Here is a 17,187-nt window from a genome sequence, read left to right on the forward strand (position 1 = left end):
TTTATATAATTTTCCCCTTGTATGCTCCATCACTCAATTTGATTTTCGACTATGGTTGTGGTTCTACTTGTTTTCTACATGCTGCAAATTTTTTATCCTGCAATATACAGTGTTTGACTTTGTTGCTATTTAGTCAATTTCTGTGGTATACCAGGGGTATACTGGTGGTATTTCGGTTTTCGGTCCTCCACTGGTATACCGGTATAGATTTTTGTCCAAAATTTCGGTACCGAGATTCTCGGTGAAATTTACCGAAATCGGTCAAATTTCGGTCCAAATTTCGGTGGTATACTAGTTTTTCAGATTTTTTTAAAAATTTTTTATTAAATTATTTTTTTCCAAACTAAAAAACAACATAAGAAACAGTAAAATTTTGAAGTATTGACACTAATCTATCGAAGATTGACACTTTTAAGCTTGAATTTGATATTTAGATTGAGTATTTACTTAATATAATTCCTATTTGTGTGTATAATTGCAATCTTTTTGGTATATATATAATTATGTATAATACTTTTCATAATATTAAGATCACCGAAATACCATTGAAATAACCGATTTCAAATACATGTGTTCACCGAAACACCGAAATTTTGGTCCTTAATTACTTAGCTTTGTTGTGAGATTTCTAGGTAGATTAATTAACATTCTACCAGTTGTCTTGGATAAATTATCGAATTGTATTTCTGTATTACAATGTATGTTGTTGATATCTTGCTTGCTCTGTGGATACTGTCTTTGGGGCCTGAATCATTCCATTTGATATGCAGAATTTTTTTTGTCTACGTTACTTGTGCATTTCTACATTTTAACTTTTCTGTTTGCATGAGGGCATCTTATTGATCGCTAACACTTTGGGTTTCGCAGGAACTGGAAACAGCGTAGCATTAGTGCTATGTTGTGTGTAACATCAGCTGTAGCATTATTGCTATATTCTCATGCTGATCTAAAAAAAATGCCGGATGTAGTGTTATTGATGTAAACTGTCATGCTGGTGATAGGATTAGTGCTATATTGTGTGTAACATCAGCTGTTATGTACTTCAGTACTTGTATGAGTTATATTTTCTAGAAATTGAAATTGTACCTTGCAATGTACCCTAGCAGCCTTTTTGCAATGTATTTCACTTATCTCGCGATTCTTACATGGTGGTGTTTTATATGGTCAAATTCGTATATTGTGCTGAAGACCTGTATTCGTATTCTTACATGATGGTGTTTTATATGGTCAAATTTCCTTTTGGTGACGTGGTCGAATTCTATTGGACGATGAAGAAGCAATGCTATCATCACTGTCGTTAAAAAAAAAAACAAAAACAAAAACCTTCCATGAGCTATGTTTCCTTGTCATGCCTGTTGGCTAACTCACAGCACTTCATGTATACTTCGTCATTTACTGACCTGTATCAACAGTTTTGTGACCATTTGAACCGATTACTTATTTTACCTATACTTTTGATTGTCATATTCGGTTTACCTCAGTATCTATATATACGTGTTAGATGATGATTACCATGTGTTAATTCAAATCTTCAACATGAACCAACGTTGTCTTCTTTTCATTTAACAAAAAATAACAAAATATATGTCATATTCTAATTTTTTTTTTTAAAAAATGTAAATAGAGAGCAAAATAAATTTAAAAGAATAAAATCTTTTGTAGAAGAAGAAACCATAATAAATGTATAATTGAAAACAAAATAAATTAAATAACAACGGCCATTAAAAGACACTTTTGCTTTTACCCTCACGTGTTTAACACGTGCATACATTAACGGCCAAATAACAACGGCGTCTATGAAAAGGACCACAATTGCAAATTTTTGCCAACTTTAGGGATGCAAATTGATAACCTTTTACTTCAGGGATTAAAAGTGAGAAACGTACCAACTTTATCGACGAAAAAAAGTAATTTATTGATTAGGTAATGAATAAACATGAACAAAATACCAAAAACTAAATTAAAGTGATATAAAAAAACATATGTTTCTTTTGTTGAGAAGTTATAAGACCATGATTTTTTTTAAAGATAAAAATGAGATGAATGACGGAAAATGATTAATTAAAATATATTTAGGTTGTATATATAATAACCCTTCTTGTGAGAGTTTTAAGGACAGTGTATATCTTTAAAATTTAAAAAGATTTGTTTTTAATAGAAAAAGATTAATAATATATTTTAAATATAATTATCTATTTAATAAGTAAAAAAAAGGAAAAATCTAGAAGAAAACAAAAAGAGAGATATATTAATTAGGAAGGAGAATTAACCTAGCAAGAAGGATTAGTAATGCCAAGTTTACACCAACATACTTTTTTGGTTATTTATAGATAACTACTACTTAATAAAACAAATATCTTTTTTTTTTCCTCTATAACTTTTTAATTAAGCATTTGCAGGGGTTCATATCGGTCTACGGTGTTAGAATATTGATCGAAACCTTTCTGATGATCAAACTTGATATTTCGAGAATTCGAGTCAACATTAATTTGAATTTCTTCAAATTCGATCTATTTGATTTAAACGTTTGCTTCCGCAACATTTTTACTTTTAGCCATAAAATTAATATTTATAACTACATTGCCACTTAAAATTTATAACTACAGTAAACATTGCCACATGGCCTACATGTGCATATGCTATTTCTTTGCAATTACCTTTACACACAAACTAAGAAGAAAATTCACTTGATCTCACAAGTTATATCATCCTTTACACACAATTGTTGTACATATATAAACCGTTCACATTACGACGCCAGTTTGAAATATATGCAACTGGATTGCTAGGCTACACTACAAACGTAAAACTGATTATTGTAAGTTATGATATTGCAAAACAACGTCATTTTGGTAACTGCTCCATGCAGTTGTTTCATTTGTCCAGATAAAATTTTCCATGAAAAACTGAACATTGTTAGTTACTCGTATAATATTACAAAATTGATTCCGTTGACTAGATCAGCTCCAACGGAAGGCTTTCCATGGCAACCTGAAATTTTATAACAAACAAACATTCAGAATATATGGTAGATAGTGAATGATGAAAACTTACAGACCAACATGTACCCATTTTCTTAAAGCTTTTGGATCAGATTTTTGCTGCACGTTATACAATTCAGTCTGAAATGTAATGAGGAGTGTGATCTTGAACTCAATTGAGAATGGTCTGCACAAAAGATTGCAAAGTATGACGCATACACTTTAGCCGTCACCAAGGTAGATGGGAGATACTATGAAATGACTGAAAGAAAATAGATACAAAATCCTAGCTGGGTGTAGTTCAATTGTTCAAAAGTGATACAAAGTCAGGGGGAAACAGTTAAGATCAACCTTTCCAGCAGTTTGTTGAGAACCGCTAGCGCTTTGAAAGAATAGTGAAGTAAGGCATCTTAAACTGTAGTAGGACAAATTAGTTAACAAAGGCACTTAGGATATTCTTTTGGGCATTTGGATGCGCTTTAGTGTGACCAGTTCTTTGCATTTGGGCCATTTACTTATTATTTCCTTATTGTGGCCACCCACCCAAGGCTAATAATCCAGATTTGTGAATGGCTGGTGAATTTCTCGGTTCCATAACTTTGCAGGGTTCTAGTGGAGCCCTGGCTTTGCCTGCTAGGTGAACAAAGTTGGCTCGAGTGGGATTTTCTGATTTGCTCCACAAAAATAGATAACCTTCTTTAATGAAGACGATTTCTCGTTTCACCGCTTCCAATGCCAATAGTTTCAAATGTTTAGCTGACACATAGCTTCAAAGGCTAGACAGCACAGCTATATAGCAGTAAAGATACGAAGAGCATTAAGTAACGATTCGTGGTTACAAGGTTCTAAATCTCTTATGTGTTGTTAATTTAACCACTAAGAGATCCAACGGGCAGGTTATAAGATTTAGTTAAGAAGACAAGTCAAATGGGTTGACAAGTGCCTAAAGTTAACTAAGGCTCATGGCTTAGTTTCTATCTCTAAGAGGTCAAATGCGCTAATCAAAAGATTTTTTTTTTTCTTTATACGTTGAAAAATAAAAAGATTTAGTTAAGACAAGAAAACTGGGTCACAAAGTGCCTAAAGTGTAATAACTATCAAGGGCTCATGGACTGACGGTCACACGGACCACACTGAAAATGGTTGCCACATGAGCACCCCACAGAAGAACTATTTACCCACTCAGACGTTGATAATTACTAATTCAAAAACAAAACAAAAATACAAATCACACACACATATCCGGCATGGAGAACACCATGGTTCCCTCCACCAGGCCATGACCATGGTGGTAATAGTATGGCATGACAGCATGGAGTTGAACCATGAACTATGGTGAGTGCCACATCAGATGCCCTAATAATGCATACAACATTACAACTTCCTAATTCACTTCTTTGCAAAACTTAGTGGAAATTTTTTTAGAACCACAGAACATGTACACATCCACCTCTATTCCTAACGGGAGTTGAACCACCTTAGGAACTGCTAGCTGTTGGTAGAAAACTTTAGAATAATATTGTATAGTTTGTGTAATCATTATTAACACACCAATCAGTTATAGAAGAAAGCTTAAAAAAATACTCGAAAATTTTTTCAGGTTGCATGGGCCATTTCACCTGTACTAAAAATTACCCATCCAACCCGCCCAGGTTGCCACCTCTAAATTTAACTTTTAATAGACTATGAAACCGAACTAAGAAATTCAATTACATTTGTTTAAAAGATCAAGGGTTATAATGATAATCATTTCATGCAAAATTATCAACTTACCCAGCAAACACAGTAGGGCATGTCAAAAGTCGGGAAGCATGACATAAATAGGCAGAGACATATTACGGCAGACATCTCCATCTGCTATCTATGGAAAGGTGAAGATTTGTCACATTAAAATCAAAAGGTAAGTGCTGTATGAAAGGTTTATTAAGAAAGAGGTATGTGCCTGAGTAGTCTGAACTGTAGATGTTTCTGTTGTTATCTTTTCCCCAACCATAATTGACTCTACACGGAGCAAGTGAATTTCAATGGAGTAAATAGGAAGCACAGATGCTTCAACTGTTAGCTCTCCCACTAAAGGATCCGATAAAAGACACTGAGTACAAATTCTACTGGATACCTTAAAGCCACCTACGTGAAGTAAAATTTGTCAGGTATAGCAATAACATGATCAACTTGACTACAAAATTAAAAATATTATAAGCGACTTAAAAACAAAATTACAAATGCAATAAAACTAAGTGATATAAGTGACTTATTTACACCCATTAAACTTACTCTCTATAGTAACTAAGTTTAATCGCAAAGCGTAAATACTAACCGGTGTCCCTTACCCAATGACTAGAGTCCGTTATGCTCTATAAGGCCCTTTAACCACATATATCTCTTACATTTTATAAGGATGGCCCAAACTGATACTTTTAGTGGAACATCACAAACGTAACCGTCAGTTACAAAAAAGTACATCGATATTTAGTTCAAATGTAGCGTGCAACGGTCTTCCACCATTTATTATTATTATTATTATTATTATTATTATTATTATTATTATTATTATTATTATTATTATAATAGCCGTTATTAGTCAAAGGATACATTAATAATTAAGTAAAGATTAATTATTAAAATTTTTAATTACGTAACTAAACCTGTTAAGACACTATTTTTAAATCAAATGTCTGTCAATGATTAAACACCCAAACTACGCCAAACCCGGCTAAAATACGCCAAACTACACTATTTTTAATTCAATTAGAGTCTTATGATTTTTTGCCATATGATGACTATTGATGGAGGTAGGACCTCTTTTAACCATTGCTTTTGTCTTGTATGATTGTGAACTTATCTCTTGTCTGATGTTGTCGGAGATTCTTGCTTATCCGTAAAACGTTTGATTAACGTTTCTTCCATTTCATCAAAAATGTCTTCCAAAGGTATTTCTTCGGACTGCGGTTGAGATTCTCCAGCTAGATTATTGTCTTCAGAATTCATGGAAGTGTCGGATTTGTTCCACTTGCTATTTTGAAGGATGTCCTTTCTCAATTCTTGAATGTAGGCTTTTATAATATCCTGCTTGGACATCACATTATGTCCTTGTCTTCTTAGTTTTTCTTCAATTTGTTGAAGAAGACTTGGATTCTCCTGGCTATTGAGATATTCCATTTGCTCTTTATATGATTCAAGAGCTTTCTTGAGTTTGTCCAATGTATCTTGGGATTGTATTAATCCCGTAGTATGATCTTTTTCTATCATTTTTCTCTAAAATTTTGTCAAGAATACCCTTTGTATACAAGGGGGATTATCTTCAGGAAAATTGACTTCTGGCATCCATTTCCAAATCCATGGGATTGAAAATTCAGTAAAGAAATGTAGCAAGGGTATGACCTCGTTAGAACTATTGTTCTTGATGATTGCATCTTTCAATTTTGGGCTAATATTAACCCATTCGATATAAAGACTTTTATAAGGATCCGGTAGAATTTGGACGGATGGTCCATGTGTTTTCCACCAAATAATAAACCAATTTGGAATTTTGCGGTTATAAACCTTTTCACAAACTTTAAAGAACCAAGTATGTTTCCTTTGAGGATTTTTGTATAAAAAAGCTTTATGAAAGCTATCTATATAATCCCAATAATTATATTTTACTTGGATGCGTGATTCTGCATAAGTAAATTCTTTTTCTCTTAGGGTACTAAGTTCCCATTCATCAGGTAAAATTATATGTTTTATTATTGCTTTACTAAAATTAAAAACTTTTGAGTTTGAATTTGCATAAAAGTGTTGAAATTCACATGTATCTGTAGCATTTAAAAGGGCTTCATAGTATGACCTTGGTTTGTATGATGTGGCTGCATATGATGCATTGTCTAAATACCTTGTCAAAATATTCCAGGGATCATTACCTGTTTCATAATACCTTAAAACATCTTCATGTTCTAAGGTGAATATGACCTCCTTGTAGGGAATTCAAACATATTCAGCAGCATCATCTGATTCTTCTTCTGTTGCTGCTTTGAGATATGAAGGGATATTATCCCCTTTCTTATTTTTTTAGCAATTCTATAAATTCCTCTCTGAATTCTCCATACATATCTTCTTTTGGAGATGATGATGATGATGATGATGATGATGATGATGAGGAAGCGAGATTTGCAGCTATTAGATGTCTCTTTCCTTGTTGTGCAATTTGGGGCCTTTTTCCATCTCTGGGTTGGCTACTTCTACCCCTTCCTGGGTAGCTTCCTCTCTCTGTTGAATGTCGGATCATTTGGACATTTTCTGTAAAAACTCACGAGTTAGATAATCAGGGAGACTATTATCCTCCCCTTTCTTATATAGTATCTCAAAATCAAAAGGAGCTAAGTGGGCTTGCCATCTGGCAAACATTTGTTTTGACACATCATGCTTGAAATCTTTATTAAACATAAATTTGGCAGCTTGACAATCTGTTTTAATAATAAAATGTTGATTGTATAAATCTTCTTGAAATTTTAAAACACACTTAATAATTGCGAGAATTTCTTTAGCAATAGTTGCATAATTCTTTTGTGCGTTGTTCAATTTCCCTGAATGGAACCTAATCAAATATTCTTGTTTATTTTCATCAATTTGTTTTAAAATTCCTCCGTTTCCTATATCAGAGGCATCTGTTTCTATAATCTTTTTCCAATTAGGATTTGCCAATGTTAAACAAGGGATACTTTTAACCCTTTGTTTAATTTTCTGGACTATTTCAGTATGCTTATCAGTCCAAGGACATGGAACTTTCTTTAGTCTATCATATAAGATAGCAGTATCTTGAGGAAGATTTTTGTAAAATGGGGAAATATAACTTAAACTTCCCAAAAATCTTTGTAATTGAGTTTTATCTAAAATTTTATTCGGAAATTTTGTAGAAAATTCTATACTTCTATTAATAGGTATTATTTTTCCTTTCTCAATATTATGACCAAGAAATCTGATATTTGTTTGGAAAAACATCATTTTTGATTTAAAAATTACTAGACCATTATTAATGATAATTTTCTCGAATATTTGAAGACGTCTAAAATGTGTTTCAATATCTTTCGAAAATACTAAGATATCATCAATATAGACTATAATGAAATCACTATAAGGATTAAAAATGTCATTCATAATTTTTTGAAATTCTGAGGGAGCATTTTTAAGCCCAAATGCAATAACATTCCATTCATATTGTCCAAAAGGGACATTAAAAGCAATTTTATAAGTATCATTCTCACTAATTTGGATTTGCCAATATCCTGACTTTAAGTCCAACTTAGAAAAGATAAGTGCTTCATGTAACCTATCTAAATCTTTTTTATTAGGAATTGGATATCTAATCCATTTTAAAACTTTATTTAAGGGCTTATAATTTATAACAAGACTAGGGACACCTCTTTCTTGCTCTGCATGTTTATTAACATAAAAAACAGTACATGACCATTGTGATTTAGAAGGTTTTATTAACCTTTTTTGTAAAAGGGTATCAATTTCTTTTTTACATAGATCAAGATATTGCGAGTTCACTTGACAAGGCTTAGCTTTTGTAGGTATTTTACTTTCATGAAATTCATCTTCATATGGAAGATTTACAATATGCTTTTTCCTATTCCAAAATGCATTTGGATGATCATCACAAATTTTTAGAGTAAAATGATTGGTTAATAATTTTCTTTTAATTTGGGATTTTCTAATTTTTCTTCAATAGTGTTAATATTAATTTCTTCTTTAAGAAAGTTAACTTGCTTAATTTTTGCTATTAGTAAATCTTTTACTTCTGAGAGTGCTCTTGTAAAAGGTTGAGTAATAAATTCAAAAGTTATTGCTTTATTATTAAAAGTTCCTGTTATTCCGTTTTTATCAACCCCTTGTATTGAGAATATCTTCTCAATAAAATGAGCGCCTAAAATCATCTGATTTGTTATATTTTTGATAAGTATAAAATTAGTTGGTATGCAAACATTTTTTTGCATATTTTAACATTTTGTAGTTTATATTTAATATTCATTTTTTCACCACTTGCTGTGCTTAATGAATATGTAGTTTTTTGAAAATATTTAGTAGGAATTAATCTTCTTGTAGACAATTTAAATCTGCTCCACTATCAACTAGAGCTATAAATTCTTTTCTATAATGATTGTCTATTAATAAATTAATCTTAACAAACCATTTTTTTGAAGTCACCATTTCTATTGTAGCTAAAAAATCATCTTCCTTATTTGGAATAACTTGTTTATTTTCTTTTATTATTGGATTAAGTTGTTTATTTTCTCCAATTATTTGATATTTTCCTTTTGTCTCTAAAATAGTAATTCTATTATCTAATTTATTATTATTGTTTTTGAGATTATTTATCTCGCCTTTTAAATTATTAATCTCATGTATTAAGTCTTGTATGGAGACATTAGTAGACAAATTGTCTTTTTGTTTTTGTTTAAGTATTTTATATACGTCGGACATTGTATAAGGTTCTGAATCATTTGATGATCCTTCTCCATTATTAGATAAATGACTAATGATTTTTGATCTTATCTCTTCATCTTGTACCATTTTTAGTACATCTAAAGTTTCACTATTTAAAACATTAATTTTTAAATCTTCAAATTGAGCTTGTATTTCATAAATTTCATATTCTTCGTTTTTATTTTGACAACAATTATTATTGCAAGAACTTTCTTCTTCTTCAGATATAAAATCTTCTTCTTTTATACAATTTATTTCTTCTTCCGAATCTATATTTTCAGATTCATTTTCAGTTCCTGATGAGTTTAATAAGATTCTCATTAAACCTTCTTTTAAATCTTCATCTATATGAAGATTATTAATCTTTTTCTTTACTCTGCATTTATTTGCATAATGGCCTATTTTGCCACACCTATAACATGTTTTTGGCTTATTATTATAATCTTTTTGTCTTTTATTTTTTCTCTCTTCTGTCTTTTCTCACCTTTTTATTTTGGAGTGTTTATTATAATTTCTTTTTCGTTTGTAATTTTTGTTTTTTGGAATATATTTTTCTTTTGTAGTACATTTACATTCCATACCAAATTGGTCACAAAAACTTCCCATTTGTTTCCTTTCTAAAAAGGTTCAATACAGAAAAGAGTTGAAGATTTAATTAAAAATATAAAATACAAAAATGAAATAGTAGTAAATGAAGCTACAACTAGTATTCAGCCACCTCCAGAAATCAATGATTTCAAAATAAAATCTACAACAAATGACTTAGAAAAACTATTAGCTGAAAAATTTAAAAGTTTTAATATTAATGTAATAGACAAAGATGATGATATATCGGAAGACGAATTTAATAATGAGATAAATAAATTAGAAAGGTTTTCACATAAATATTCAGATAAACCTTCTCAAAGATTATTTTATTATCCAAGGCCTACCCCACAAGATGTCCTGCATGAGGAACAAGAATATATTGTAAATAATAGTTACAACGGTAAAAGTATTTACGAATGGAATATTGATGGTTATATTGAGAGATACATTTATAATATAGTACATAAAATGATGATGTATTGTACAATTTGTAAAAATAATGATAGAACAGTAGCAAGTATGATAGTTGCACGCTTTACAGGTCAATTAAAAGGATGGTGGGATAATTACCTTACCATCGCAGATCAAACTCAAATACTGAATACAGTTAAAGAAGAAAATGGTACAACAAAAATGAATGTGGTCTACTCACTAGTGGTTAAGATTATAGAACACTTTACGGGTAGATGATCAGATAATTCTGAAAATAAAATTACTAGACCATTATTAATGATAATTTTCTCAAATATTTGAAGATGCCTAAAATGTGTTTTAATATCTTTCAAAAATACTAAGATATCATCAATATAGACTATAATGAAATCACTATAAGGATTAAAAATGTCATTCATAATTTTTTGAAATTCCGAGGGGCATTTTTAAGCCCAAATGGCATAACATTCCATTCATATTGTCCAAAAGGGACATTAAAAGCAGTTTTATAAGTATCATTCTCACTAATTTGGATTTGCCAATATCCTGACTTTAAGTCAAACTTAGAAAAGATAAGTGCTTCATGTAACATATCTAATAAATCTTTTTTTTATTAGGAATTAGATATCTAATCCATTTTAAAACTTTATTTATGGGCTTATAATTTATAACAAGACTAGGGACACCTCTTTCTTGCTCTGCATGTTTATTAACATAAAAAGCAGTACATGACCATTGTGATTTAGAAGGTTTATTAAACTTTTTTGTAAAAGGGTATCAATTTCTTTTTTACATAGATCAAGATATTGCGAGTTCATTTGACAAGGCCTAGCTTTTGTAGGTATTTTACTTTCATGAAATTCATCTTCATATGGAAGATTTACGATATGCTTTTTCCTATTCCAAAATGCATTTGGATGATCATTACAAATTATTAGAGTAAAATGATTGGTTAATAATTTAATTTTTTCTTTTAATTTGGGATTTTCTAATTTTTCTTCAATAGTGTTAATATTAATTTCTTTCTTTAAGAAAGTTAACTTGCTTATTTTTTGTTATTAGTAAATCTTTTACTTCTGAGAGTGCTCTTGTAAAAGGTTGAGTAGTAAATTCAAAAGTTATTGCTTTATTATTAAAAGTTTCTGTTATTCCGTTTTTATCAACCCCTTGTATTGGGAATATCTTCTTAATAAAAGGAGCGCCTAAAATCATCTGATTTGTTATATTTTTGATAAATATAAAATTAGTTGGTATGCAAACATTATTTTTGCATATTTTCACATTTTGTAGTTTATATTTTATATTCATTTTTCACCACTTGCTGTGCTTAATGAATGTGTAGTTTTTTGAAAATATTTAGTAGGAATTAATCCTTTTTGTAGACAATTTAAATCTACTCCACTATCAACTAGAGCTATAAATTCTTTTCTATAATGATTGTCTATTAATAAATTAATCTTAACAAACCATTTTCTTGAAGTCACCATTTCCAGTGTAGCTAAAAAATCATTTTCCTTATTTGGAATAACTTCACAACAAGGGCGAACCAAAGGCTTGCGCGAAGGAAGAAGCAAATCAATCAGAATGGAGACAGGGAGGAGAGGTAAAAGATATATATTTTCGAGCCTGAACATATAAGCAACCTTCTATCTGGCCTCTATACCAGTAGTGGAGTGGCTTGGTTTATTTTCTTTTATTATTGGATTAAGTTGTTTATTTTCTCCAATTATTTGATATTTTCCTTTTGTCTCTAAAATAGTAATTCTATTATCTAATTTATTATTATTGTTTTTGAGATTATTTATCTCGCCTTTTAAATTATTAATCTCATGTATTAAGTTTTGCATGGAGACAATAGTAGACAAATTGTCTTTTTGTTTTTGTTTAAGTATTTTATATACGACGGACATTGTATATTATTATTATTATTATTATTATTATTATTATTATTATTATTATTATTATTATTATTATTATTATTATTATTATTATTATTATTGTTTGAGCATGAAAAGTAGAGCTCAATCACAAAGTTAAAGAGTTTAACCATGAAAATCATCAAGATCTCCTCAAAAAGAGTGCAAACCTAATAAACTCTTGACGAATCTAAGGTGTATGATGATTTTCCAATAGAGATGTATTGATCTATGGAGGATATTAATGATATATGATTTTTATGTGATGATTGATTGATGATGAATGCTTATGAATATATATTGATGATGTTGTATATTCTCTGATATTTGCAGAGAGTGTTGTATCAAATATGTGTGTGATAAATTGATTGTGAATGAAATGTCCTGACAAACAATTGATGAGGCCTATTTATAGGCATCTGATTAGGGTTTTCTAGTACTTTGGGTCATGCAATATGGGCCCTGGCTCGATACGACAACATTAGGTATAGAACATTCCTTATTAGTCATTTGAATACTCATTTATCAATATGTCAATGCTAATTTGGATTGATGTTAACCAATATCGAGCTTCTAGGCTTTGATATAACTCAATCGAGGTTTAGCCTCGATTTAGCTTACTTATATACCAAAAATGTTATTGAGGTCTAGGCATAGAAAGAAGACAACTGGGTCGAGCTCCATCTCTCTTTACCTTGCCAAGCTTGGCCAGTGGGGGCCACCCCATCTTTGCTTCACCTAAGCCTTACCAAGAGAGAATGTCTTCCTTTGTTTAGTTTCCCTTAGACACTTAGTTTTTTTCTAAGCTTAGATACTTTGTCCTTTCCTAGGCTTAGACACTTAGTCTTTTCCTAGCTTAGACACTTTGTCCTTTCCTAGGCTTAGACACTTAGTCTTTTCCTAGGCTTAGACACTTAGTCTTTTCCTAGGCTTAGACACTTAGTCTTTTCTTTAAGCTTAGACACCATTCCTTCCTTGGTAAGCCTAGGCATGGGGTCCACCTCCAACCTCAAAGCTTTTCCTCCTTGTCTTTTACTTAAGCCTTGGCTGGGCCCCCACTCCTTGCTTCCAGACTTAGACTTTGTCTATCCTTCCTTCTTTTAGACTTTGTCTAAACTTCTTTCCTTCTTTATTTAAGCTTAGGCGCGGTGCTATTTCCATCCTTCTTGCTAAGCTTAGGCGTGGGGCCCATTTCCAACCTCAAGCCTCGACAACCGATCTTTAACATATAAATGAATATATATATTAACTAGACTTAGACTTTATCCTTCCTTGGAGGCCTAGGCTGGGCCCCATGGCTTCCTCTCCTTTGCTTAAGGTTATATGCATTTCCGTTCTTACTTGTCTAGCCTTCCACTCTAAGGTTGGAAGCCTTTCCTTCCTTACTTGTCTAGCCTTTGAGGCCTTTTCTTCCTTACTTGTCTAGCCTTGGAAGCCTTTTCTTCCTTACTTTGTCTAAGCTTCCAAGTCTTCCCTCCTTAGACTTTGTCTAAGCTTCCTAGCCTTCCTCCTTAGACTTTGTCTAAGCTTCCAAGTCTTCCCTTCTTAGACTTTGTCTAAGCTTCCAAGCCTTCCTCCTTAGACTTTGTCTAAGCTTCCAAGTCTTCCCTCCTTAGACTTTGTCTAAGCTTCCAAGCCTTCCTCCTTAGACTTTGTCTAAGCTTCCCAGCCTTCCCTCCTTAGTCTATGTCTTGCAAACCTTACTTTTTTGTATTTTTGTGAAGGCTCGACATATTTGATTTTATATAATTAGGGATTTATTTTGGTGATAACTCACTATAATCATCAATTATTATTATTATTATTATTATTATTATTATTATTATTATTATGTCTCCTCTTTAAGACATTTCTATAGGACCTAGGAAAAAGTAGTAATCATAGAAAAGACCTAATCTCAGTTCAGGAAGCAGTGTGTGCCTTTGTGTGTCTTGAGTGATATAAAAGAAGACCATTTCAGGAGAAATGGGTTTCTCAGGCATACCAGCTATTAAAGAAAAAAAAATGCATTTAAGATACGCAAGTCTTTATTTCTAAAGAACTCATAAAAAGGGACTGGAACTAGTTACCCAATTCACTTTCAATTATGAACTCCATTGTAGCAGACAATGTTTTATGTAAGTATCCTCTCACAACATCTACATTTAGCAGATACTATTACTATCACAAGTATGGTAGACATCCAATGGTTATAAGTATACATAAGTGGTGAAACGTGGAATGAAGATCAACTATTGAAGAATGCATACCTGGATGCTAATGTTTGCTCCATGGAAAGTATCGTAGAATTTATCTTGTTTTTCTCCATTTTTAAGAGTTATTGAAAATGGTATCTGTCAAATTCAAGATCCGATATTTCCTAGAATTTTAAGTCACATATTACAATGAAATCGACAGGTTAAACACTTAAATCAAAATAAGCAACTAAAACCCTTTCACAATTTTGTTTAAGATAACATAGTTTACTGGTCATGGTCGGTGTAGAATTGAAAAAAATGGTATCAAATAAATAAAGGTACCGAATGAAATTCTTTTTTACATTCAACAAAACGTAAATATGACAGACATTAGGACAATAAGAAAATCCTTTTTTAATCTTTGAAATATAAGAGATATAGCTAAAATAAACATATTAGGATAACATAACTGTACAAGTTGTTTTGAAACTATATACCTGAGATGTGCCAGCACCGATCTTTCCCGAAGGTTGAATCTCAATGCTCCTCTTCCTGAAAAAAGTTAATACTATCAACTTTTTCAAGATAAAAACGGCTTGCAGAAGTGAAAACCAGAAATAGCCTGATCAAGTACAACAGTTCTACATTGACTACAAATTTTTGCATTAATAAGTGTGTGTATATATATATATATATAGAGAGAGAGAGAGAATAGGAATAGGCTTAAGAACACCATAAATTGATTCAATAATTTCAGCTGAACTTCCACGAACCTATCTCCTCTCACCAACATTAATTATAATAAGATATTTTTGCATTTATTATTTTTGCATTTATTATTTTTAAAGTTATTTACATACAATACACAAAACTTTAGTTATTTCCTACTATAGACATTCGTTCAAAGTTTATTACGTTCCAGGATACTTATCCCTAGCATAATATAACTGTACAAGTTGTTTTGAAACTATATACCTGAGATGTGCCAGCACCGATCTTTCCCAAAGGTTGAATCTCAATGCTCCTCTTCCTGAAAAAAATTAATACTATCAACTTTTTCAAGATAAAAACGGCTTGCAGAAGTGAAAACCAGAAATAGCCTGATCAACTACAACAGTTCTACATTGACTACAAATTTTTGCATTAATAAGTGTGTATATATATATATAGAGAGAGAGAAGAAGGGAAACAGACGAACTGGTACAAATTTTCCCATGCAACATAGACGGTAAGATGAATACCACAGTGAGAAACAGAAGAAGGGAATTTGGTGATAATTTTTCCATACAATTGCTTCCTGATATCAATTAATCAATCATTTTTGTTAACAATTCAACACTTTAAATAATACATTAATAATCATATAAAAAAAAATTAGATTAGGTTTAAGACTTAAATGCGCATTTGGGCGATAAGTACGATTGGATCGGGAGAGTTTTATTTCAATAAACATTTTTTCATAACACAACTTCCTTCGTGATGATCGATCGATTATGTCTACCCCCGACGTACTTCAATACCGTTATATTTGTCACTTATCAAAAACCTTTTGAGATTTTTTTCTTTCTTTTACGTCTTAGTTCAGTTTCCGGATTAATTTACAACAACACGTCAAACAATAAAATTTTGGGTATGGGTAGTTACATTTCAAATCTAAGTTTATATGGGTTTTACCATTAGTCCATTATCAATGGATAAATATTAGGCCCAACGGCCCAAGAAGTGGTTTAGGAGCGGTATATCTTTAGGGATTGATTTCTGCTTACGGAATTCCCGATAGTATATTGATAAGCCACTTAGCCGTAACCTCCCCAAGATGGATGAACATATTTGATTGCATAAAATGCATCACTTTCAAAGAGTCATGTATACTTGTTGATAGTAAAAAGTTGTTGTAAAACTATCATTATTTAAAAGTAGCTCTAATTGTGTTTTTGAAATCCATATGTAACATAAATTCGAGATATAACTCTATACTTGGCTATATGATACGACTATTTGAATTAAAATGTCATAGTTTATGCCTTAATGTTTATGTTACGCTGTTAGTTTGTTTAGTATCATTAGGCATTTTATTTTGGGTCATTATTGTTTAGTTAATGGTGAATACTAGGTCTAGTGTGTTGATTGAGTTAATAGGAGTATTGATTTAATGGGTTAATGGTTCCTGATTTTCTGCTTGTCTTTAGTATTTTGCATTTGATGATTTGTACACCACCTGTTTTTGACCGTACACCATCAAATGTGCTTTTGAGTGTTGTACAGTACAATACTATATAGCATGTTTGGTGGTGTACGGTTAAAATGTGGTGGTGTATGGATCACTTCCCTGCATAATAAGATTGCAATTTAACTTTCATTTATTTTGTGACCATAAACAAATAGGGTTAAATCAAGTGAAAAACTCCACACCTTTGAAGACAAGGATTTGTTTATCACTTCCTACTATATGACTGTTTAGGGTAGGAGTAAGTCCGTTTATGTCTCACCTTTACCGTGACCATAAGTTCATTCCTTTGTACTCGGACTAGTAGCATGTCAGAAATTTAACTTGCATCAATTATACTTGTTTGGGGTTTACTTGCATCTATTATACTTAGTTACTTGGGCTTTACTTGGGAGTAG

At 31.4% G+C, this 17,187-nt stretch overlaps 1 pseudogene; it reads right to left on the minus strand.

Annotated features, from left to right (window-relative positions):
* Window positions 1–2,955: 2,955 nt before the first annotated feature.
* On the minus strand, window positions 2,956–16,015 carry LOC122584804 (annotated as a pseudogene).
* Window positions 16,016–17,187: the final 1,172 nt, after the last annotated feature.

Source organism: Erigeron canadensis, chromosome 1 (genome assembly GCF_010389155.1).
Source record: "Erigeron canadensis isolate Cc75 chromosome 1, C_canadensis_v1, whole genome shotgun sequence".
NCBI lineage: Eukaryota > Viridiplantae > Streptophyta > Magnoliopsida > Asterales > Asteraceae > Erigeron > Erigeron canadensis.